This window comes from Lucilia cuprina, chromosome 3 (genome assembly GCF_022045245.1).
Source record: "Lucilia cuprina isolate Lc7/37 chromosome 3, ASM2204524v1, whole genome shotgun sequence".
Classification (NCBI taxonomy): domain Eukaryota; kingdom Metazoa; phylum Arthropoda; class Insecta; order Diptera; family Calliphoridae; genus Lucilia; species Lucilia cuprina.
This window is the reverse complement of record NC_060951.1, coordinates 51,682,055-51,706,435: the sequence shown is the minus strand read 5'-3', so window position 1 is coordinate 51,706,435 and position 24,381 is coordinate 51,682,055. Positions and strand designations below refer to the sequence as shown.

Genomic DNA, 24,381 nt, shown 5'->3' with positions numbered 1-24,381 from the left:
AATGACATTTTTGTCATTTTATTAAATTATTAAAAATATATATTTTGTTTTTGTGTTTAAATATTTTGTTATTGGTTTACGTAGTTAATAAATGTCGGGACTTTCAGTAAAATATTGAACAAAAGTAGTAAAAATGTGAATTTTTAAAAAAAAATCCCATTTTTAAAATAACAAAATATATTTTATTATTTTTTTAGTGGAAAGCGATTTTTAGTAAAAAAAATAGAATTTTTGATAAAACATCGAATTTAGTGTCAAATTTAGTAAAAATTTAAATTTTTACAATCTTTATATTATTTTTATTGGTAAATCGTATTTTAAGTAAAACATGAAATCAAATTTTTAGTAAAAAAATTGTGTTTTCATTAAAATTTTGAGTTTTGCGAGAAATGGGAGTGAAAAATCGAATCTCTAATGAAAAATCAGATATTTAGTTAACATTTTATAAAAAAATACCTATCAGATCTGAAGAAATATGAGGTCAGATATCGCACAATAGTTGCTCTTTTTTATTGATAAAGAACTCCTTATATGGTGATCTTATAAGGAGGGACTTAGTACACATATGATACAAGAGTTAAGGCTCTAATACAGTCCTATGTGAACTTTGATTTAACTTAATCACCTGATATAGTCCTAACAATCAATTCCTAAAAGAAATTTGTTGGAAAAAAATTTTGGTTGTATAAAATCCCAAGTTCTTTTTGAAAGAGTTGGTCTGGAGTGATCTCTCCTGTCTTAGACCCATTTGCGTCAAACTGTTCAGGGACTTAGTACATATATGATACAAGAGTTAAGGCTCTAATAAAGTCCTATGTGAACTTTGATTTAATTTATTCACCTGATATAGTCCTAACATATGATACAAGAGTTAAGGCTCTAATACAGTCCTATGTGAACTTTGATTTAACTTATTCACCTGATATAGTCCTAACAATCAATTCCTAAAAGAAATTTGTTGGAAAAAATTTTGGTAGTATAAAATCCCACGTTTTGTTTGAAAGAGAGGGTCTGGAGAATTGTCTAGTATAGAAATAAACCCAAGTTCTGTTTGAAAAATAGGGTCTGGAGAATTGTCTGGTCCCAAATAGACATATCATTGTTATAGTTATGGTTATAGTTGCAAAGACTTAGAAATAACATTAAGTTACGGAACTAACATCTATCCTAGAAAGTATTACGACAGCTCAGTAAGTAATTCCAAGTTTTCGACACAAAATTAAATACTTTTATAAGGTTTTACACCTTTAAAATTAATTAATAAAATCTCTTATAAAAATCTGAAGAATTATACTTTAAAGAGTGAAAAAATAAAATTTTGCCTAAATTACTGTCTTAACAATAAGTGAAAAAATGTAATCTTATCTTTTACATAAGATTACTTTAAAAAAAAAGAACAAGTACACAAAAATATTAAATTTAATTGAATTTAAAATAAACAATTTATAATATTGTTTAGCAAATAAATTTTCTCAAAACACAAAAAAAGCCAAAGAAAATTCCTAAGATGTTGCCGAAGCAATAAAAAGAAAGTTAATTAAAAAATATTTATGTTATAACTTACATTTTTTTTGCTCTTTACAACATTTGAACATAAACATTTCATTTGTAGACATGTTATTTAAAGTCCATGTTTTTAAACATTTTTAGTAGAGTGTAATTAAAAATAAGGACACACAATAATATTTAACAAAATACACACACTCATACAGGAATATTAAATATATAAATGTTTATGTATGTATGTTGGTGTTGGCAAATTGTAAATTGTTTTTGTGGTTTTAAACTAGTGTCAAAAATATTGTTGTTAATAAATTCATATACAATATACAAAAATTGTACATTTACAATTATTATTATTGTTATTTTAGTGTTGTTGTTGTTTTTGTATTTTTTATTCTCCTCCAGTGTATAGTATTTTGATTATGTGTGACAAAACATTAAATAAAATACAAAAACAAATATATTTAACCGCATAAGTGAATGAAAAATAAAATAATTTTTATTTACAAAAACATAATCAGAAAATGGGGAAAAAATTATCAGTATTGAAATTGCCGAGTAAATTAATGAATTATATGAATGAGTGAAGTTTTTCACATAAATTTTTGTAATAATGTATTATTTTTATATAAAAAGTTTTATAAAACATTTCCCAAACATTATATTACAACAATAGCTTGAATGTGTGTTTTCGTATGATACCCTATATCAGTATGTTAAAAATGTGGATTATTTTTGAAATAATAAAAAATGAATTTGTATTTTATCTTAATTTTAGAATATTTTGTGGCTACCGATTTTATATATGCGAGTGATCATAAGTGATGTAGTAATAATTTTTATTTGAAAAACTGATCGTGTGTTTACTATTTTATAGCAAACAGATCAGTTGATCATCATTTCATAGAAAACCTATCATGAAGTTCTTAATCCAAAAAAAAAAGGAATGATCGTTTGATTACTATTTATCGTGTGATCATCGGTTAATGAAATACTGAACGAGTGCTCATTACTCTATATTGAGCGAGTCTGCCCTATTACAAAGAAAACAAATCTGCTGTTCCAAGGTAAAGCTATAGAGTAGTCACTCTTAAAAACTGATGGTGTAATTACTTTTGTATGGAAAAACGATCATGTGATCACTATTCTATAGGTAAGAGTTAAACAAAAAATTAACGACTAACCACTTCTCCATAGAAAAACAATTTTTTAACAAAATTATCATAATAAACTATTTTTTTAAACTAAACACTTTTCCATATAAATGTGATCAAATGATATAACATAACATTTCTTAAAAACCTGATCAAGTGATCACTATTCTACAGAAAAATTGATCGTTCAATAATCAATAAAAATTATGATGATGGCACTATAACCTTTATTACCAAGCAAGCAGTACACTCTTTATAAATCTGCTGGGAATATATGGTTAGTATTGTAGGCTTAAAACAAATTTTCAGCCGGACTTAGAGGGGTCCAAATTAGGCTATTTTGGTCATACAGGGTTTTATTCCAATGACATATTGATGACAATGACAGTTTTTAATGCTACTATCTATAGTACGAACTATCCAATAGTACTAACCCTGGTGAAAATTTCATCCAAATCGAAAGACATAGATTTTAAAAGTTGCATCACTTGACACGTATATTCTGTATATTCTGATAAAATATTAACAATTTTATACTAAATTGATTTTTTGTAATATTTTACACAAATTTGTTTAACAAAATTTCTAAAAACATTATTTAAAATAAATATTTAGTTTGATTCTAATTTAGTATAAGTAATTAATTAATTAAGTTTAAATTTATTATAAACACTTTTAAAAATATTAAAATACTTTAAAACTTTTCTGAAAATTTTAAACAAATATCTCAAGTACTTATAAAATCTGTAAATATGTCATTTAAATTTAGTTTAACAATTTAAAATTTTGTTTATATTTTTCGTGGTTGAACAAGCAAATGCTGCTAATTATTGCATTAAAGCTTAAAAAAAATATTTATTAAAATAACATACAAATATGTACAATAATAATTGTGGTTTGAATACAAAAAAACTATATACATTTTAAATAAAATGTGGTACAATTTCATAAAAACAATAGTTATCAATAATATCATATGAAACTATGATAGAAAACATATTTATAAACAGACTTAAAAAAATATATATAAAAATAATTATTTTCAATAAATTTAAGCAATATTTATTAAATTAAAAATTTTATACTTTCAATCAACTTTTTTTATTAAGTTTTAGTAAACATTTTTTAAATCTAGACATTTGTTATTAATTGAATAAAAAGTATTAAATTTAAATTCACGTTATAACAAAACAAACCATTTTTTTGTATTTTTTATTTATTTTTCATTATTTCAGTTATTTATTTGTTATAAAAAAACAACTAACTTCAGGGATTTGTTCAGGTGCCTTTGACCCCTCCTCTTTATGGACAATTGCTATTCCCAATGTTACATAGTAGAGTATATTAAAAGTGTATAGAACATTTTATTTATTGTTTAAAAATGAAATATCAATAAAATGTTTTATTATTGTTTAACAATTTTTTGCTTGTTTTCCAAATAATCAATAAACCATTTGTTTAATATTTAATAAATAAGAAAACAAGTGTCTATAGGCAATAATCGCATAAAAATATATAACAATTATTTGGAAATATAAATTAAAATTGTAGGAATATCAGACGTCGCTTTTTAATGCATCACGGCAGGATTGGCTATTCTAAAAAAATCTAAAAGCATAATTTCTTTTGTAAACAAATTAGATAGTTATCACTTGTTATCATTATAAAAAGAAAATTGATTGAGTGATCACTTTACTATAGATCGAGAGATCTCTATTATTTATAAAGTATTCATACTGATCAAGTAATCAATATAATTATTTGAAAAGAAATCAATCAAGTGCTTACTGTTACATAGACAACTTATATTCACTTTTGTAACAAAAGTTTATCGAGTGATCGCTAATCAAGTGATCATTTTAGAAAACTAATCGACCGATCTTTTTTTTTAAAGTCAACGGATCATGTGGTTAGGCACTATTACTTAAAAAATTGATCAAGTGGTTTTCACTTTTGATTATAAAATTGTGCGATTGCAATTTTATATCAATTTGATCTATTTATCTCAGTTCTATAGAAAAGGCGAGTGATCATGAGTGATCTAGTCATAATTTTTACTTGAAAAACTGACAGTGTGCTTACTATTTTATAGCAAACGATCATGAGGTTCTTATAGCCTTTTTTGTATCAAAAGCTTATCAAGTAATCGCTAATCAAGTGATCATTATTAGAAAACTGATCGATCGATCTATCTGATTTACAGACAACGTATCAATTTATAATTATTCTACAGAAAACAGATCAAGAAGTTATAAACTATTTCTTAAAAAAGAAAAACTGATCAAGTATTGACATTGATCAGTGATCATTGTTATATAAAAAACTGATGGTATAAAAACATATCAAAAATTCATAATTTTCAATAAGCGTTCTAAATTTGTTGTAATTTATAAATATATTTTCGTTACAAGCACTCTACATAATCTATAATAAATGCTCATTCTATTTTATTGAAAATTCCTAGAAAACAACAATGAATTGGATTCAGTAGTATGAGAAAACATATTTTTTATACATATGTATGTATGTACATTGCGAAACATATGTAAATTAATAAAACGACAATGTTTGGAGGTAGAAGTTGTGTAACAAATTCAAATTATTTTTTTCTTTATTTTCTTGATTTTGTTTTTGTTTTATTCAAAAAATTATGCAAAAATTGCACGCTCGACTAGTGAAATGATAAAATAAAAAAGTAATGCACTCGTACACACAGTGATAGTGATGAAACAATGTAATACATATATGTATATACACACACACTTTTAAACATTAAAATATTTAAACAGGGTTTGACAAACCTTGCAAAAAAGTTAAAAACTAAATTTCCATAATTTAACGTTGGGAACCTATTAACAAATTATTAAAAATAAACTGTCCTCTTATTAAACATTTTATGATTTTTCAAATATTTAGGCAAACGATTTCGTTGTGATATTTTTAGGATATATGTATATTTAATCATACTGTTAATTTTTGTAATTACTTCCAGTTAAAAATTTTTTTCAATAAAAACCAAAATATTTAGGCGGGCCATAAGTTAGCTATTTTAAATTTTGGAAATTTTACTTAAAGTATGCCATATTGTATTGAAAAGAAGAATTAAAGGAATATGGGAAATATAGCCTGAAATACAGGAGGCAAGCATGCATTAAATTAGTAATAGTGTGTATATTTCAAAAAGTATGAGTGCATTATATACACACAAACAGCTGCTACTGATAAAAAGTATTGAATGATATGATGATAATAATGATGACGACGATAATGATGATGGTAATGTAAATTTATATACATGAGTGAAATGGTATATTCTCTTTCATATATGTATGTATATAATGTTTGAAGTGTAATAAGCTATGTAAATTTATAAATATTTATGTTTTATAAGTGTTCTTCAAGTGTTTTTGCTACAACAGAAATGCATTTATTTTTTTTGAGAAATTCTTTAAAGAGTATTTTAAAATAAAATAAATGCAATTATTTTGAGGGTTGGGTTTTTGAGATTTATTTATTAATTTAATTTTAAAAGGACCAGCAGTTAATTAATGAAATAAAAGTAATGCTAGTAATGTTTAGCTTGAGTGCGCTTGCGCCTAGTTGATTATAAAAAGTTAATTGGGAATATGGAAAGTATTTCAAAAAAAATGGAAAAAATGCAATTTAAAGACGATGAAATTAAATTTATGACTTTAAGTAACCCAACAAATGTGGTTACTTAAGTATAATTTATTGAATTGTGAGATTTGACAAAAACGCTGAAAAAAATCATCAGAGAAAAAAAGCATTCGAGACTTTATACTTTAGCAATAGTTTATTTCCTAATCTAGTCCTTAATATAGTCTACAGTCTTGTCTTTGTATAGTCTAGTCTTAGTCTATAGTCTATTATATAGTTTTATAGTCTAGTATACAGTGTACTCTATAGTATAGTTTATAGTCCATTCTATAGTCTAGTCTACAGTCTAGTTTAATCTAGTCTATAGTCCAGTATATAGTCTAGTCTATAGTCCAGTGTATAGTCTAGTATATAGTTTTATAGTCTAGTATACAGTGTACTCTATAGTATAGTTTATAGTCCAGTCTATAGTCTAGTATACAGTCTAGTTTAATCTAGTCTATAGTCCAGTATATAGTGTAGTCTATAGTCTAGTCTATAGTCCAGTCTATAGTCTGGTCTATAGTCTGGTATATAGTCTGGTCTATAGTCTAGTCTATAGTCTAGTCTATAGTATAGTCTATAGTCTAAGCTATAGTCTAGTCTATAGTCTAGTCTATAGTCTAGTCTATAGTCTTGCCTATAGTCTAGTCTATAGTCTAGTCTATAGTCTAGTCTATAGTCTAGTCTATAGTCTAGTCTATAGTCTAGTCTATAGTCTAGTCTATAGTCTAGTCTATAGTCTAGTCTATAGTCTAGTCTATAGTCTAGTCTATAGTCTAGTCTTTAGTCTAGTCTATAGTCTAGTTCATAGTCTAGTCTATAGTCTAGTCTATAGTCTAGTCTATGGTCTAGTCTATAGTCTAGTCTATAGTCTTGCCTATATTCTAGCCTATAGTCTAGTCGTCCAGTCTATAGTCTAATACATGCCTGACAGTTATATATATTTTCAAGTACATATCAGACATGGACTATATGCTCAATTTGCACTATCGGCTTATGTCTGTTTTGGAGTATTGCCAGTATTTTTGAAACAGCCTTAGATTCAATAATAAGACGAATTTAAACTAATAATAAAATTGTAATTAAAACTTGCCACTATTAATACCACTCCTAATTCCCTTCTTATATACTTAATAAGTTATATAAGTGCTTGTTGAAAGGTTTTTATTATGATAACATTTTATCTTGTCGCTGTGTGTTTTCCCTTTAACTCTCTACATTTTATTGGGGAATTTTAGTTTACAAAAAAATACTAAAAAATATACTTAAATAATTTTATGAAATTTAATATTTTACTTTCTATTCATACTTTGTTGTTCTTGTTATTTTAGTTGTGGCATAAAGTAGTTTTTGTAGGTAAAAATTTATGCACTTTCTCAGGGAGCAGATGCAAAACAAAAAGAACATTTTAGAAATTATGTACAAACTCTTTAACATACAAACATTTGCCTTAAGAGACAATAAAAAGTACTTTGGTGTGTTTGCATAACTGTGAGTATGCACTTTTTTGGATTTTTAATGAAATTATTTTCAAATCATTTGCCAAACATTTTAATTACTTTTGCAAATATGTATTGTATAGTTATACTGGTTGTGTAAGAATTTATGTATATTGAGGGATTTGTTTGTATTTAACTGAACATACAGTTATGTTGTACATATGCATTCATCCCAGTAGTTTGAGGTGAATGTTATGAAGTAATGATATTCTATGCACTGAGTCTAAGCGAGTCGCGGCAAGAAATATTACTTCTGGTGATTTAAATGATTATTTTTTAGACTGTCTTCTCTACTGATTACCTGGGAACAAAAAAGTGGTGATTAAGGTTACTTTATTAAATTCCTCTTAGTAGCATTTAAATAATATATACAAAAATTAAAAGTCAAGTAAAATATTTTAAAAAGTACTGTTTAAATTTGCAAATTTTATTGCCTTTAAAACTACTGGGATATGTATGAAAATCGCTGTTTTGATAATATTAATATAACTATGCTCTTGCCTTATAAATAAACACAACCCTTTTAGTATGTCACATGAATTATGAAATGCCCTACTGAACATTTTAAATTTTAGTCTTTCATTTCAAGTTAATATCAATAAGGGACAATCTAAAATCGATAAATTTAGAAAATGTTTATAAATTTGTATATTATAAGTAGTCTTAAAAGGCCTTCTTCTTAAGTTACAAATAAGTTACAAATTTGTTTATGTATAATAATATATTCATTAAATATATAAATATTTAATTATTAAAGTTTACAGGAAATTAAAATATTTTCTTAGACAAATTTTAGTAAAGGGGTATATAGAATTCTACTCTAACAAATGTATTGAATTTTATTTTGTTTCCATTTTCTTTTTGAACACACGGCATTTTTGGATGCACATATTTTATTCATTTATGTCAACTTTGTAGATGGTTTTGTATACATAAATACCAAAAACATTATGGTCGTTGGGAAATTGCTAAAATTTAACATGGACGTGTGAAGTTCTATAATTAAAAGTGTTTAAATATTAACATTGTTATAGGAATAATGTGAAAGGCTATATCTAGGTTAGTGTACCATTAACTTGTTGACGCTCTCTCAAAAAAGGATGAATCTTAATTTAAATTTAATCTTAATTTTTGAAAAAAATTAATACCTCGTTAAATTTCTCGAGTACTGCCCGAATATTAATTTGGTTCAAAAATATTGTTGATATAATAAATCTATGTTATTTTTTAGTTATATGTACTCCGATTTCATGTCATGAAAGCTACACGGCTCACTTTACATCAGACATCCCAGAGAGTTCTTTTTCGAGCTTTGCTGTTCTCTTACATTCAGACCGAGAGAATGACAAACACGCCCTCTATCTAGTTTTGTTAGTTTTTATAAGATATGAGTTTATCTGCCCCGCTCTAAATCGGCAAAGAGCAGTTCTTGCTCTCTAAACCAATAGAACAGTTAATATCTGATGTCTGTTTTAATTTTTGAACGGAACAGTTCTTAATCACTGATGTTGTCTTTTTAATAGGCATAGTTTAACAAAAAATGCTCTTTGTTTGAACATATAAATGCAAGAGATATTTTTGACTACCTCTGCTCCAATTTGTCATTTATCTTGGATTAAATAGTTACAAATTGAACTCTTTTTGCCTATAGCTAAAAATGCTAGCTCTACAACCAACTCTTTTTATTTTGCTGTTGAGACCAATGATTTTTGTTCAAAATTGTCAGCTTTTAAACGAGTTCTGTGGAAGCCTTATAAATCAAGTCTTTTTAAATCAATGATTTTTTGGACTAAAGGAACTAGTTCTAAAGAATCTTTAGAGAATAGTTATAAAAGTTGTTGAAATTTTTAAAAAGTTTAGCATTTTACTGTAAAACTAAGAAGTCCCAAAAAACTGATTACTTAAAAACTGCTTAGGAATAATTCGGATTGCAATAATATTCAATAGAACATGTGCCAGAAGCAATGGTGATATTTTTTTGTCCAAAGATGCTATTAAAGAATATGAAGTCGCTCTTATTTAGATTAGATCTAAAATAAGTAATAAACAAGTAACAAATTTTTCCTTAAAAACAAAAAGAAAATCCACAGAAGCGAAAAAAATAAATTCAATTTTACATTAAAGGGAAGAAAATTAGCATTAAATGAATTTAACGGATTTGTGTCATGAATCGAATTATTTTTCTAATGATTCCTATTCCTACTCAATACCTTGAATTTGCTTTGTTTATGTTTTATAAACCCATATGCTTCACGCTCATTAAATGATAAAAATTAATAATTTTAAAATATTTAAATATTTATTTTTTTTAAATCTAAAGCCATTACTGTTTCAAAAACCAACCAGAACGAAAAATATTGTTGTGATTATATAAATATGAGTTTATGTGGTAGGATTGTTGTAATTTCAACACAATTTTTTTTTTTTTTTGATCAGTTATGTTGATGTTCTGCTGTTGATAGTGATGGCTGTTGTTGCTGTCTTTTTGTTTTCTTATTGCTGCTGGTTTTATTGCTGTAAAAACAGTTTCAAGTTGTTCTCAATTCAGCAGCACTTAGTGTCACTAACAGACTTACAATTCCTCTCTGTGTGGCAGGATATAGGTAAGTAAAAGAGTGTTAGTAAGAACACACACACACATATATATACTACCTTTCATATGAAAAAAAGGACAACATAAACGAACTAAACCAAACTTAACAAAGTGATAAAGAAGATGCAACTTTTTTTTAATATTTTTGAAATGAAAATTGAATATGTGAGTTTGAAAATGAGGTGACTACTACTGGCACCAACATATTTTTTATTTAAACATTGATGTTACTTGTGGAATAAAATGTAAAACAAAAAAATAAATAAAAATTTAAAAACTACATATACAGATACTTAAAAACTTATACACACTAATACAAAACTGCTCTCAATATCAAGAAAAAATATGTATGTGTTTTTTATTTTATTTATTTTTTTTTTTTTTTGCAAAAAAGGTTCATTTTATCATTCATTCATAGTATGTTCAGTGGTTAGTGTTGTAATGTTTTTAACCCATTTTAATGTTTTTAGTATTTTTATAAAAAAAACTGAGAAAAAAGGTGTACAAACAAAAACAATTTAGTTTACTACGTATGTGGCACAAATAAGGTTGACTTTATATCCGTTGCATGTGTGTATGTGATTCCTATGTTGTGTGCAACACAATATATATGTATGTATGTAACAAAAACATGCCAACAATGCGTTGTTGTAGTTTTAGACGTGTTTGTGCCCCGCTGCTGCTGTTCTTTTTTGCAGCAACAGAAATTAGAATAAACTACAAAACAAATCGGAAAAATAGGGAAAATATAACAACTAACATTGTTCATGATGTTAAGCATTTGATATTATTGTAGTTCAACATCTACACATACATATCTACAAACATGATGATTTGTATAGGTGGTGCGAGTTGGTAGTACCTTTGGTTAGATTATGATGGTTGGTTGCTACTTTGAATACTGCCACATTACTGTTTATATTATTTTCTATGACTGGTTATGGTGGTTATATGTTTTTATACCCTACACCACTATAGTGGGGAGGGTATTATACGTTTGTGCTGATGTTTGTAACATACAAAAATATTGGTCCAATACCCACCTTAAAGTATACCGATCGATTCAGAATCATTTTTTGAGTCGATTAAGACATGTCCGTCCGTCCGTCTGTCCGGCTGTCCATGTAAACCTTGAGCGCAAGGTACAGGCCACAATTTTCAAGATAATTTGATGAAATTTGGACAAAGCATGTTTTTTGGCACAAGGATGAAGCCTATTGAAAATGGTTGAAATCGGTCCATTATTTCACCTAGCCCCCATACAACCGTACCTCCCGATTTGAACTTTTTATGCTATAATTACGTCAAATATTCTGCTATCTCTCTAAAAATTGGCACAAATAAGTTTTATATAAGTATAAATGATACTGCAGATTTTCGTAAGGATCGGCCTATATTTGACCCTAGCCCCCATACAAACCCCCCTTCAAAAAATGACTTAAACGTCTAAAATTGACTTGTAACCATTTGTACCGCAATGAAACTCAACAAAACTAACTGTTATTTAGAAATATATCCTTTTCCCAAATTTACCGAGGATCGGCCCATATTTGACCTTTATAAAGCCTAATTTAGAAATTTTAGTTTTTTATCAATAAATGGCTTAAATATTTTGGATTATGGTAATATTCAACAAAAAAAGTTTCTTTATAAAAAATAAAAATTTTATAAAGTAAAAATTGTAAAAATATACTCATGGTGTAGGGTATCATATGGTCGGCCATGCCCGACTATACTTTCCTACTTGTTTTTATTTATATTATTGTATAAAATAATACTTTTACTACTTATGTGTATTGTTTTTGTTTCTTTTCACTTTTACTGCAAAATGCTGTTCTAGTCTGATGCTTTGTTTATTCAAATAAATAGATCAGAAATTCATAACACTTTCATTTTAGGAACCATTATTTGTTTTGATTTTTTGTACTTAAAAATCTATAAAATATACATTACTTTAAGTTTTAAAGTAAAACAAGATAAAAATCTTAAAGTAACCTAGGTCAAAGATTTAAGTATTCTTGTATAAATGATTACGCTGCGCTGATCGATATTGAGCCCAACATACTTCGAAAACTTGCAGTAATGAAGAAATTCAGAGGCCAGAGTAGGTATTTGCGCTATTCATTTCAATACAAAAGTAAATCTTGTTCTCCCAATTTCGAATTTAAAAAAAAATGTGTTGGCCAGTGTAAGTTCAGCTGCAGTTATATCTTTATTATCTCAAATAATAACCGACAAAAGCTTACACCGCAAACTGTCAAATAAATCCCATCACTTAGCTTTAAAGTTCAAACTGTAAACATATTACAAAGTTTTAATTTCAACATCTTAAACATACGTTTTTTTTTTGGTTCAAGAAAACAAATTATATAGTAAAATGTAATAAAAAAATACATCTAAATACATAGTAAACTGATTTACTACTTAAAGTTCTTATCGAGTTACCCCAAATAATTTCAAATTAAACTTTTATTTATGTCCATTAAAGTAAAATGTAAGTGAGGCACTAGCTCACTTACCGTCTAACTGACTGTATAGCTCATTGGCGTGTTTAACAAAAACAATATAAAAAAAGCATAATAGAAAGTTTGGGTTTAAAGGGAGTTTAGCCAGAGCCTTAACAAATTAAAAAAATGTCACTTAAACTTCGAGTTAAAGTTATATTACAAATAACTGTGGGGTTGGGTTGGAAGTATGGTTTTCAGGTTTCATTTTCATTTTGCTGTTGTAAATTTATTTATACTTTATTTTTTTTTTAAGTTTTTGATCCTTTTTCTGGTAACTATATTTAAGTTGGTCACACTATAAACCGGATAACTTTAGACAACATTTGCATACAAAATTGCCATGCCATGTTTTAAGTTAAAGTGTATTTGTATTTAGTTTACAGATACATTTGAAAGCTTTAGATCTACAACTGTGTAAAAGTAGAAAATTGCTATAGTTGCTGCAGTAGCAATATAATTTTGTAAATATTCCTGCAACAAGATAGAAGAGTGAGTACGAAGATGTAGCAAGAAGATGAAAGTAAATAAGTATTGTATGTACGTCGTTGATATTGTTATTTTATTGTAAGTATTTTTGCTGTTATTGTTAGTGATGCTGATGTTGTAGCTGTAGTTGTTGATGCTTCTGGTTGCTGTTATAGGTATTGCTTCCAGTGTTTGTTTGTTAGTTACAACTTATTGCTGTCATAGTTTAAAATGGTTTTTACTTCTGTGTCGTAGCTAGTATTTTTAGAAGTTTTAGTCTATTGTCTAGTCTATAGTCTAGTCTATTGTCTAGTCTATAGTCTAGTCTATAGTCTAGTCTATAGTCTAGTCTATAGTCTAGTCTATAGTCTAGTCTATAGTCTAGTTTATAGTCTAGTCTATAGTCTAGTTTATAGTCTAGTCTATAGTCTAGTCTATAGTCTAGTTTATAGTCTAGTCTATAGTCTAGTCTATAGTCTAGCCTATAGTCTAGTCTATAATCTAGTCTAGTCTATTGCCTAGTCTATGGTGTAATCTATGGTCTAGTCTATGTTCTAGTCTATGGTCTATTCTATGGGCTAGTCTATAGTCTAGTCTTTAGTCTGGTCTTTAGTTTACTCTATATTCTATATAGCTTAAAATAATAATTTCAGTTTATATTTTAAAATATGGTCTTATATAGTCTTTACTCTGGAATTTATGAAAATGCTAGGTAGAGTGCAATATTTTTGATACTGTTAGTGTTGTACTATGTGGAGTAGTGTTTAAAATACACTTTGGTTTTTCAATATTCCCTCTTTCCTTTTCATGATACATGCAACTTTAGCACTTACACTTCAAGTGGCAGAGTATTGTCGCAATGAAAAGCAATTCTTCTTTTTTTACTTGTGGTTAAACAATAGGAGATGGGTAGATATATAGGTAAATTAAAGTTGGCCAGTTGAAAAAAGGCAATAATCGCAGCTATGTACCCAACAATCTTTATATATTGAAAATATGTCCCATAAACTTTAAAGTATATTCCAAAAAATTCACCTATTTACTTAAAATACATATAACTTTTGCTATGAGCCATTTGGTGGTTAATTAAAAAAAAAATAAAAAAACATAATTATTATGTAAATTAATTATTTTTGATTGCTGGGCGCAAATAAAAAAACAAACTAAAATCGATAAAACTTTATGAGTTTGAATTTATAAAACGGAAATGTTTTTTTCACGCACCAATGGTCACCTCAATATAGAGAAAATTGTAAAGTGTAACCGCATACAAATTTACAAACCAAACAGAAACAACATACTGGTACAACATGGAATCTATCTAAATGATAGTATATACACATGAGTATATGTATGTTAGTATTTTAGATATTTTGTACATTTGAATGCGTGACACACACGCTCCTATTCAAAACTATAGAGTTAGAGTCAGAATTACACAAAAATGTAAAAACAACTGACAATGTTGCATGTATATTTATGGTTGATGCAGCAATAGTTTGAATTAAGTTTTTATTTTTTTAATTTTGAGTTAGTTGTAGCAAAAGTATATACATAAACAACATTTATTTTCCCTAAATTTTGTTGCAAGGATTTCAAATTTTGTTGCAAGGATTTACAATTTTGTTGTTGTTATTCATTATAAGGTCAATATACAGGGCCTTCGTAATAGTGGTGTTGATGATTTTATTTGTTAGTTTTTGATGCTGTTAGGATCTTTAAGCTCTGATTAACTGGAAAAAACATACATAGTTATTTAAGAAGTGTAAAGATATGTAAAATAAAAACTAGTCAGAGGCAACATCTACAACTTTGAGTTAATTCTGCATAGTTTTTGGAAATGTTGGTACTTTGTCAAATTTGTTTGAATTCTACTGATGGTAGAGGATTTTCAATTGAAAATAACTCTTTATTATATATTTGGTTTATAAAACAAAATTTTCATACGAAATTTGATTTATAAACCGTTTATAAAATAAAATTTTATTTATGATTAGGGCCTTTTTATCTCCCTAATAACTATCATTACTTTGATGGTAAGAAGTGCCTATTTTATTGAATTAAAGTGTAGAGTGTCAGTGACACTTTAAACAATGCTGTCAATTGTTAAAACCATAAAACGATAATAGTTGTTGATTTTTTATGTTTTTTTTTTTGTTTTGTTTTGTTGTTTATTTTTTTAATAAATGTTGATATGAGTTCCTGATTATTTTGTTGAGTAATAACTGCAAAAAGTTAAAATAACTATACCACCATAATATTTAAATAAAAAGTTCGTGTAATCAGTCAGTTTGCGTTGAAACGGTAAGTAAATATTTGGTTAGTATTGTGGCGTTAATTTGTATTAAAGTTTGCAAATCGGTATAAACTTTTTTTGTAATTATTTAATGTTGAATAATAAATTATTATTTAATGTAATTTCCGCTAGAGGATTTAACAACTTCACGATGTGGAAAAAAGAATACAATAACTCAAAAAAGTTTAGTAACTAATTTGTATTACAGTTCTGTTGCGAAAATGTACTTTCAATTTATTCATGTTTAAAAAATGATTAAAAATATGTATATTCCCACTTATATTAAAAAATATATATTGTTTAATCAAAATATTTTAAAAGTCCTGAAAAATCTATAATGATTAAGATTAATTAATCCCTATATAATTTACAACAAAAAAATTTGAAAAACGTTTGATTTCCCCTAAAATAACATGCGCATGCGCCTGCTGTTTTTCAGACACATTAAAAGAAAATCTTTATCTCTCTATAGAAAGGGCACATTGACACATTTACGTGCATTTAACACACAGCGTGAGATTTGGATAAAAAAAACTCTGTACATCATACTACATAAATCATTCTTATCATCATTCATTGTTAAAACCACAAAATTTAAGAAACAAAATATGTATTTCAATTTTTATTTTTTTGAAAAGTCATTATTATTAGCTAAAGTCGTGATAAAAAAGCCAAAACAAATCTTTTCATAAGCCTAAATTATGTTTCTAATAATTTTTTACAATTGAGGAAATGAAAATTTATTTTCCTGATTTGTAAAAAGAAATGTTCCTGTTAAAGCAGTAACCCTGTAATTGTAAGGAGTTTAACGCACACTCATGTATTAAAACAGTATAAAAACCCAACAGTGTTCATTGGAACTATTGGATTTTGTAGACTAAACTCTAGACTAGACTATAGACTAAACTATAGACTAGACTATAGACTAAACTATAGACTAGACTATAGATTAGACTATAGACTAGACTAGACTAGACTATAGACTAGACTATAGACTAGACTGTAGACTAGACTATAGACTAGACTATAGACTAGACTATAGACTCGACTATAGACTAGACTATAGACTCGACTATAGACCAGACTATAGACTAGACTATAGACTAGACTATAGACTAGACTATAGACTAGACTATGGACTAGACTATGGACTAGACTATAGACTAGACTATAGACTAGACTATAGACTAGACTATAGACTAGACTATAGACTAGACTATAGACTAGACTTTAGACTAGTCTATAGACTACTAGACAGGACAGTATAACTGAACTACATTCTAGAATATCGGTTTAACTAAGTATAGACTAGATTTGTTCAAATACTGTTCAATAGACTAATCTATAGTTTAAAGACCATAGATTGTCACCCCGAACTGCTGGTCTAATAATGATTCGACAAAAAATAAATTGTATATGAAGGAAAAAGGAAATATTATTGAATGTATTAAAAAAGTAAAACTGCAATTTCTCACGTCTACTTTTTAAAGATTAACTCAACAAATCATAAAGTATTTTTTATTATTACATATTTTCAGTTGATTTTTTTTCTCTTCATTATTTTAACTGCCTTTAAATCGTGCCAAAATGCCATAACTTTTTTTTGATAATTTCAACACAAACAAGAGATACATATTTTCTTTAAATTTTCCTTAAATTGGAAGGTTTAATTTTAAGTAAGCGTATAAACCAGCAACCTTGTTTTGCAACAATTTGTTTGCTATATATTTTAGGCTGATTTTTTTTCGCAAATGCCAAAACCAAATCATAATAAAAAAACCACAAAAATATATACTTATTTTCAATTTCATTGACATGACGCGCCCCTCCCCCTTAGTTAAATTGTAGCCAGAAAGAATATAAGAAAAAAACAGAAAATCTTAAAAACGTTTTTCAGGTTTCTTTCGCACTAAAGAATTTAATAAACATTTTGATATGGTAGTAATTTGTTTTTGTAGATACTTTGCTAGTTGTTGTTTTTTTTTTTTTTTTTTTTGTAAGGAAAACTGTTTTTATATTCAATTTTAAGGAAACCTTCTTGTTATTATTGTTATTTGTGTGTGTATTTTTTTTTGTTCAAATGTGAAAATTATGCATTATGATGTTTTTGTTTTCTCTGGGTTTTACTCCCCTCTTCCGTTTAAACACTTTTTACGTTTAATATTCATTTTTAAGCGGATATAAGTTTTGTGGGTTGGTTATTTTGTATTTTTGGCTTTTTATTATCGAGATTATAAGTGATTTGTTTAAGCTTCTTTTTTACCAACTAAAAGAGTCTTTTAGTTATTAGAGGGTTGGTTTTTACACATTAAATGCATATTATTAAGAAGTGAACTTTTTATATTATAAAGTATGTTTGAGGACTAAATGTTTTGTAAATGATAATAATTTTTTATTATCATTCTGTAAAAATCAAGGATATAAATTTAATTTATTTGTTTAAATTTTGGGTTTTTTTTAATACCGCCAACAGATGGTGTTTGTAAAACTTGATAAAGTTTAATTTTAAGGGTGTTTTCAACAAGTTTTTAAACAATAATTGAAATCTATAATAGTGTTAACAGTGTTGGTCGTATTTTAATTAATTAAGGTTTTGTTATTTTTTTGCCTTCGTACGTAGTAATTTTAAATTATAGCTTTAAGTGGCGGTCACGAATTTTTCAAAAACTTGCATCAGTGCATTGTCGTTTAAAGCTTTCTTTTTATGGATTAGACCACCGACAGTCCTATAGGCTAGTTCATACACTAGCCAATTTACTTTACCATAGATCAAAACAAAAGACAAGCTCATACACTATTCCATAGTCTTGTCTATAGACTATAGTCAATAGACTAGTCCGTAGCCCACTGAACAATCTAGACAATATTCTAGTCCTTAAGCTAGTCCATATACTAATCTATAGTCTAGACTATAGCTAATCTATATACTGTCTATAAGTATTGTTTATAGTCTTGTTAGTATTGTAGTACATAGTCTTATTCCTAGTCTAGTTCATAATTCAGTCAATAGACTAGTTCATAGTCATGTCTATAGACCAGTCCTTATTCTAGTCTAGTCTGTAGTCTAGAGCAGTCTTGTCTATAGTCTAGTTTATAGATTAAACTGTCTATAGTCTAGTCCATAGTTAAGTACATAGTCTGGAACATAGTTTGGTTCATAGTATTGTCCATAGTCAAATCCATGGTCCGTAATCTAGTCTAGTCTATGACTCAGCCTAGTCTGTAAACTCGTACAGAGTCAGTTCATAACCTAGTTTAATTTATAGAATAGTTCATGCTCTAGTATATAGTATAGTCTTTAATTTATTCAATAGCCTAGTCCATAGACTAGTTTATGGTATTGGCCATAGCCAGGTCCATGTTCCATTAACTAGTCTAGGCTATAGTCTATGCCATAGCCTACTCTGTAGACTAGTATATAGTCAAATGTATAGACAGGTCTATAGTCTATACAATAGTCGATAGACTAGCCTATAAACTAGTTCATAGTCTAGCCTATAGACTAGTCCATAAGCAAAAGGATTGACTAGTTCATAGACTATTCAATAAAGACACTTCCAATATTTAATTCAGTACATAAAGTCAGACTATTTAAATGATGGCACGTGGATACGTTACTATATATTCAATACCACTAATTTATTCATTTAACTAATTACAAACTTTTGGAAATTTCTTCTTTGTTTTCAGAAACAAACATATCGTATTGGCAAACTTTCTTTTTAGTTTAATTTAATGTAATTCTTACGTTTCATTTATTTTCATATGAAACATATAGTATAATGAAAAACAATAAACATAAAATTCGAATGTTTGTATTACCAATACCCATTAACATTAATCATTATTGAGTAATTTCATGGAAAATTTAATATTTTCGATATAAACAAGCAAATAAAATTGGTATTAAATATGAAATTAAAATCTTAAAGAAATCTTAAATAGATTTTTGATCATTGTTTTAAAGAATTATATTAAATATAAAATTAATTAATTAAAAAAATAACTATAAAAGTTTTGAGTTTTCTGCCAATAATTATTCCGCCCTATTGAATTCAATACTACAAAACTAAACATTAATTTTAAATTGTGTACACTTGATAAATTGATTTTATTAATGATAAACGATACTTTTACGAATTTAAAAGAAAATTCATTGAAGCAAATTTGAAGCATTAAAAGTTTTTTGTTTTATTCTTTATAAAATATTCTTTGAAATGTCCATTGAGTAAATTACTCTTGATAAACTTTAATGTTAATAAATTGTTTATGGATTTTCAATGAACTAATTTGTTAAAAGAACTTCACACACACACACACACAGACTCAAACACACATCTTTCCCACAAAGTAAGTATTTATACTTTCCTTTATAATCTTGGGTAACAGAAAATTAATACTAAAAGTTTTGTGCAAAACTCATTAATTGTAATCTTAAGCCATAAAATATGAAAAATTATTTTTGCGTACAACAAAGTTTATTTTATTATGTCCTTTTTTTCTGTTTTTCTTCTTTTAATTTTTAGCCAGGAACACACAACATTTTTATTTATAAGAGACTTAGGAAAGTAACTTTTTTTCTACTTGTTTGCCAGCAAATATTACTTTAACAAAATGTTTTAAATGTGTCTAGACAAATAACAACAAAATCGTTTACTCTACTGACAAAGTATTTTTAAGATGTAAATGTATAAAAATATCTTCAACAAAGTTTGTTTTTTTTTTTTACTTATTCTAATAATGAAAAAAAGTATGAAAACACGATAAGTTTTTCACGCAACAAAAAATGAATGAATAAAACGACATTTCATCTATTTAACAAATAAAGCATAAAATAAATTTCTAATGACAGCGAACAAACAAATTTTCGTTTGTAAACAAAATGTTTGTTAAACATGAGTTTTTAAGATATTTACAACATTTTGTTGAAATTACTTAAACGTGTGTTTCAGTTGATTTTATGAATGTTGTAACCTTCAGGCAGGTGGTTTTTTTTATCGATTTTGATGTGGTAACAAAGGTAGGAAATTAAATTTTGTTTAGAGCTGAAGATCTAATTGCTATGTAAATAAATCTTTAGTTCTAAATATTTGTAAGAATAATTTATTGAATATATTCGAACTTTAAAATATTATTATTAATTCCATTTGATCATGGTAGGATCATAGGGCTTTAAACTATACTATGTATGTAGAAAATAGTTTGTAATAAGCAATAAGTCTAATTTATAGACTAAGCCATAGGTTTAACTATATTCTCGTCTATAGCCTTCGTCATAGTATGGTCTAAATTTAAACTGTAATCGGAACTAACGACTAAGTATGGTATGCACTATAGACTAGAATATAATATAAATTATATACAATAGACTGGACTGAAGCAAACACTACAATATTATGGACTAATGACCGGAATATAGTATGGATTATAGTCTATAGTCCGGACCATTGGCTGTTCCATAAACTAGACTATACCGCACTATTCTATTGTCGGTATTACAGATTAGATATATAAACTGTATTCTGAACTGCAAAGTTGACTATAGTCCGCACTATAGTTAAGATTATACAATAGTCACTATTGTAGACTAGACTATACTATAGTCTGATGATAAGAGATATATACTTTTGTTTTTAAGGCAACTCAAAATACCTTATAAATAACTAACATTTTTCTTTGGGATCATATTTTAGTAAAACATTATTATTTTTCAAAATTACATTCACATAAATAAACATGACAGATGTGTAGAGCTACAAAAATGATAAAAATTAATGAACATTTATGTTTTTTAACAAATCAATGGAAGGAGAAAATTTTTTATTACTAAAAAAAAAAAAATACATAATAAATAAAATTTTGTCAATAGGTGATTATAGGGAAACAAAGACCATTAGTCAGTCAAAAAAATGTGTGCTATTGCGGCGTTAAATATTTTTGCACAATTTATGGTTTTACAACCAATATCAGACAGACATTAAAAAAAATAAAGGGATTGTCATGTAAAATTCATATGAATTTCACGACTAGTTATAGCAATAAATGAGCTGGGTGGTGGTAGACCAAAGAACCAAAAGGGAAAAGGCAAGAGAGTGTAAAATGTTTCAAAACTAAATTGAACATTTGCGGCATGTGAATGTATGGATGGATGGATGGTTGAGAAGGATGAAATTATGATCCTTGTGTGCAATAAATGTCATAATGAAGTGTGTTTGTGTGTGCTGGCTTGTGGGTACTAATGATGTTTGATTAAATCTTAACAATATTGTAACACACTCCCCGAACGTTTCTGAGACCCGGCAGTTAGGGGTGGCAGATTATAAATTATATTTGTTATTATTCGTATGGGGTCTAGTATATTATGTAGCCTGCAGTATATTATATTGTCTAGTTCATGGTCTATAAAATAGTCTATTCTTTAGTCTAGTCTAATTTATAGTCTGGTCTTAAGTTTAGTCTATAGTCTAGTCTATAGTCTGGTCTATAGTCTATTTTATAGTTTAGTCTATAGTCTAGTCTATAGTCTAGTCTATAGTCTAGTCTATATTCTAGTCTATAGTCTAGTCTATAGTCTAGTCTATAGTCTAGTCTATAGTCTAGTCTATAGTCTAGTCTATAGTCTAGTCTATAGTCTAGTCTATAGTCTAGTCTATAGTCTAGTCTATAGTCTAGTCTATAGTCTAGTCTATAGTCTAGTCTAAAGTCTAGTCTATAGTCTAGTCAATAGTCTAGTCTATAGTCTAGTCTAGTCTATAGTCTAGTCTATAGTCTAATCTATAGTATAGTCTATAATCTAGTCTATAGTCTAGTCTATACTCTAGTCTATAGTCTAGTCTATAGTCTAATCTATAGTATAGTCTATAGTCTAGTCTATAGTCTAGTCTATAGTCTAGTCTATAGTCTAGTCTATAGTCTAGTCTTTGGTCTAGTCTATTGGAGTCTATAGTCTAGTCTATTGTAGTCTTTGTATAGTCTAGATTACTTAGTGTCAATCGGATTAAAAATCGTTATACTAGTGCATGCTGTGAGACATAATAAAATTAGTACATTGACTCCTCACAGAACTGCTAGGGTTGTTTTAGAGATGGTTAGGTTATAACAAATCTATAGTTGGTTGATTTTTAAAATCATTTCATGCCTTGTTATGTTTAACAAAATTTTAAATCTGTTAAAATAAATGTTGTAATTGTAACACAAGAATTCCAAGGGTGACTTTTTTTGCTGTTTGCCTTCAACAATGTTTGTTGAAGGAATCTAATTGAATTAAAGTGGTTGTAATGTGTAGTATTGTGCCGAGTGTCTGCAGTGTAATATTTTGTGGTTTATAATAGTTTTTCCACATTGTAGGATATTTTTTTCCTAAAGTAATTAAAGGGAGAAAGAGAGTCAAGGGAAAAAATTGTTTTAAATGCGTGCCTGTTGGCAATTGATTTTTAGTTTATTTGCAATTTCCCACATAATATTCATAAGTTGTAGTCGTTCATTTAGATTTTTATTATTTGGTTTTTTGAACCAATCCACCCAGCAACCAGCCAGTGGTTTGTGCGTGTTTTAAGGTTTTATTTCATATTATTTTTCTTTTTATATTTCCTTGAGGGTTAAAAAGGTGGTTTGACAACAAATCAAACAGGCGTTAGCAAAAATATGGTTGTGTACTTTGTGCTATAATCGTATTAGAAATAGTCTTTTTAAACTAAAATCCTAGAGTTGTTGTTATTGTTGTTTTGCAAAATTAAAAGTGAAAGGTTTTATGTATTATTGAAAATTATTGATATTAATTTTAAGTTATGCATTTCTAAAGTTTTAAATTTTTATTTTATTTATTAGTTTATTATTCAAAATGATTTTTCATTTTTACAATTTAGTTTTGTTTAAGTCTTTTAAACTCATAGGGATTTAGAATATTCAAAAACTAATCCTTTTTAAATAACAAAAAACAAAAACAAATTATTTTATTATTTATTTATCTTTTTAGCAAATTATTGTTTAATACTTTAGAGTTTAAATAGTTTTAATATTATTAAAAATATAAAATGTATGTTTAGTTTGTATAAACATAAATAATTTACTATTTAAAATAATTGTTTGTAGATTTTTATATAAATCTTTTTTAATCGTGTCTTGTTAAATTTGAAATTTTTAATGACAATTTTTGTGAAAATATTTACTTGACTTTTTATTATTTTCTAAAATTTATAAGATAAAAATTTTAAAGACTCGCAGGAATTAGGATGACAGCATTTCTATATGATAAATAAATAAGGACATAGGTTTTTATATAAGTTTTATACTGTCGATAGTTTTAACGTGAGCACCTGCCGTGTCGGCCTTATCTCACAGTGGTCTTTTTCATCCACAGGGTGGACTTGAGAACGGTCTACCATCGCCCCTTTGTCTTCAATGAAGACTCAGGTAGCAATTTTTGCACATTGGCTATGACCGGTACCATGCGCAAGTACTTTGCTGGAGTACTCGAGCTATCTAATCTCTTGACAAAGTAGTCACGTTGTAAAACAACCACACTACTATGGCTCTGTTGATTCGGCAACAGCACCTAGAGACGTAACCGGTGGACCGAAGCACGATCCATCAATAAGCCGTAGACATCGTTCTTACTCACAGTGACACGCTGTGGCAAGTCTGATATGAACAGAGTAAACTCTGAACACATCTGGACACGGAAGGAAAATTAATCGGTATCTCT

At 27.4% G+C, this 24,381-nt stretch overlaps 1 protein-coding gene across 13 annotated transcripts in view; it reads right to left on the bottom strand.

Annotated features, from left to right (window-relative positions):
* Positions 1 to 24,381, bottom strand: part of LOC111680926 (protein sidekick) — a 204,845-nt gene that overhangs the window by 75,283 nt on the left and 105,181 nt on the right. The window lies entirely within an intron of this gene.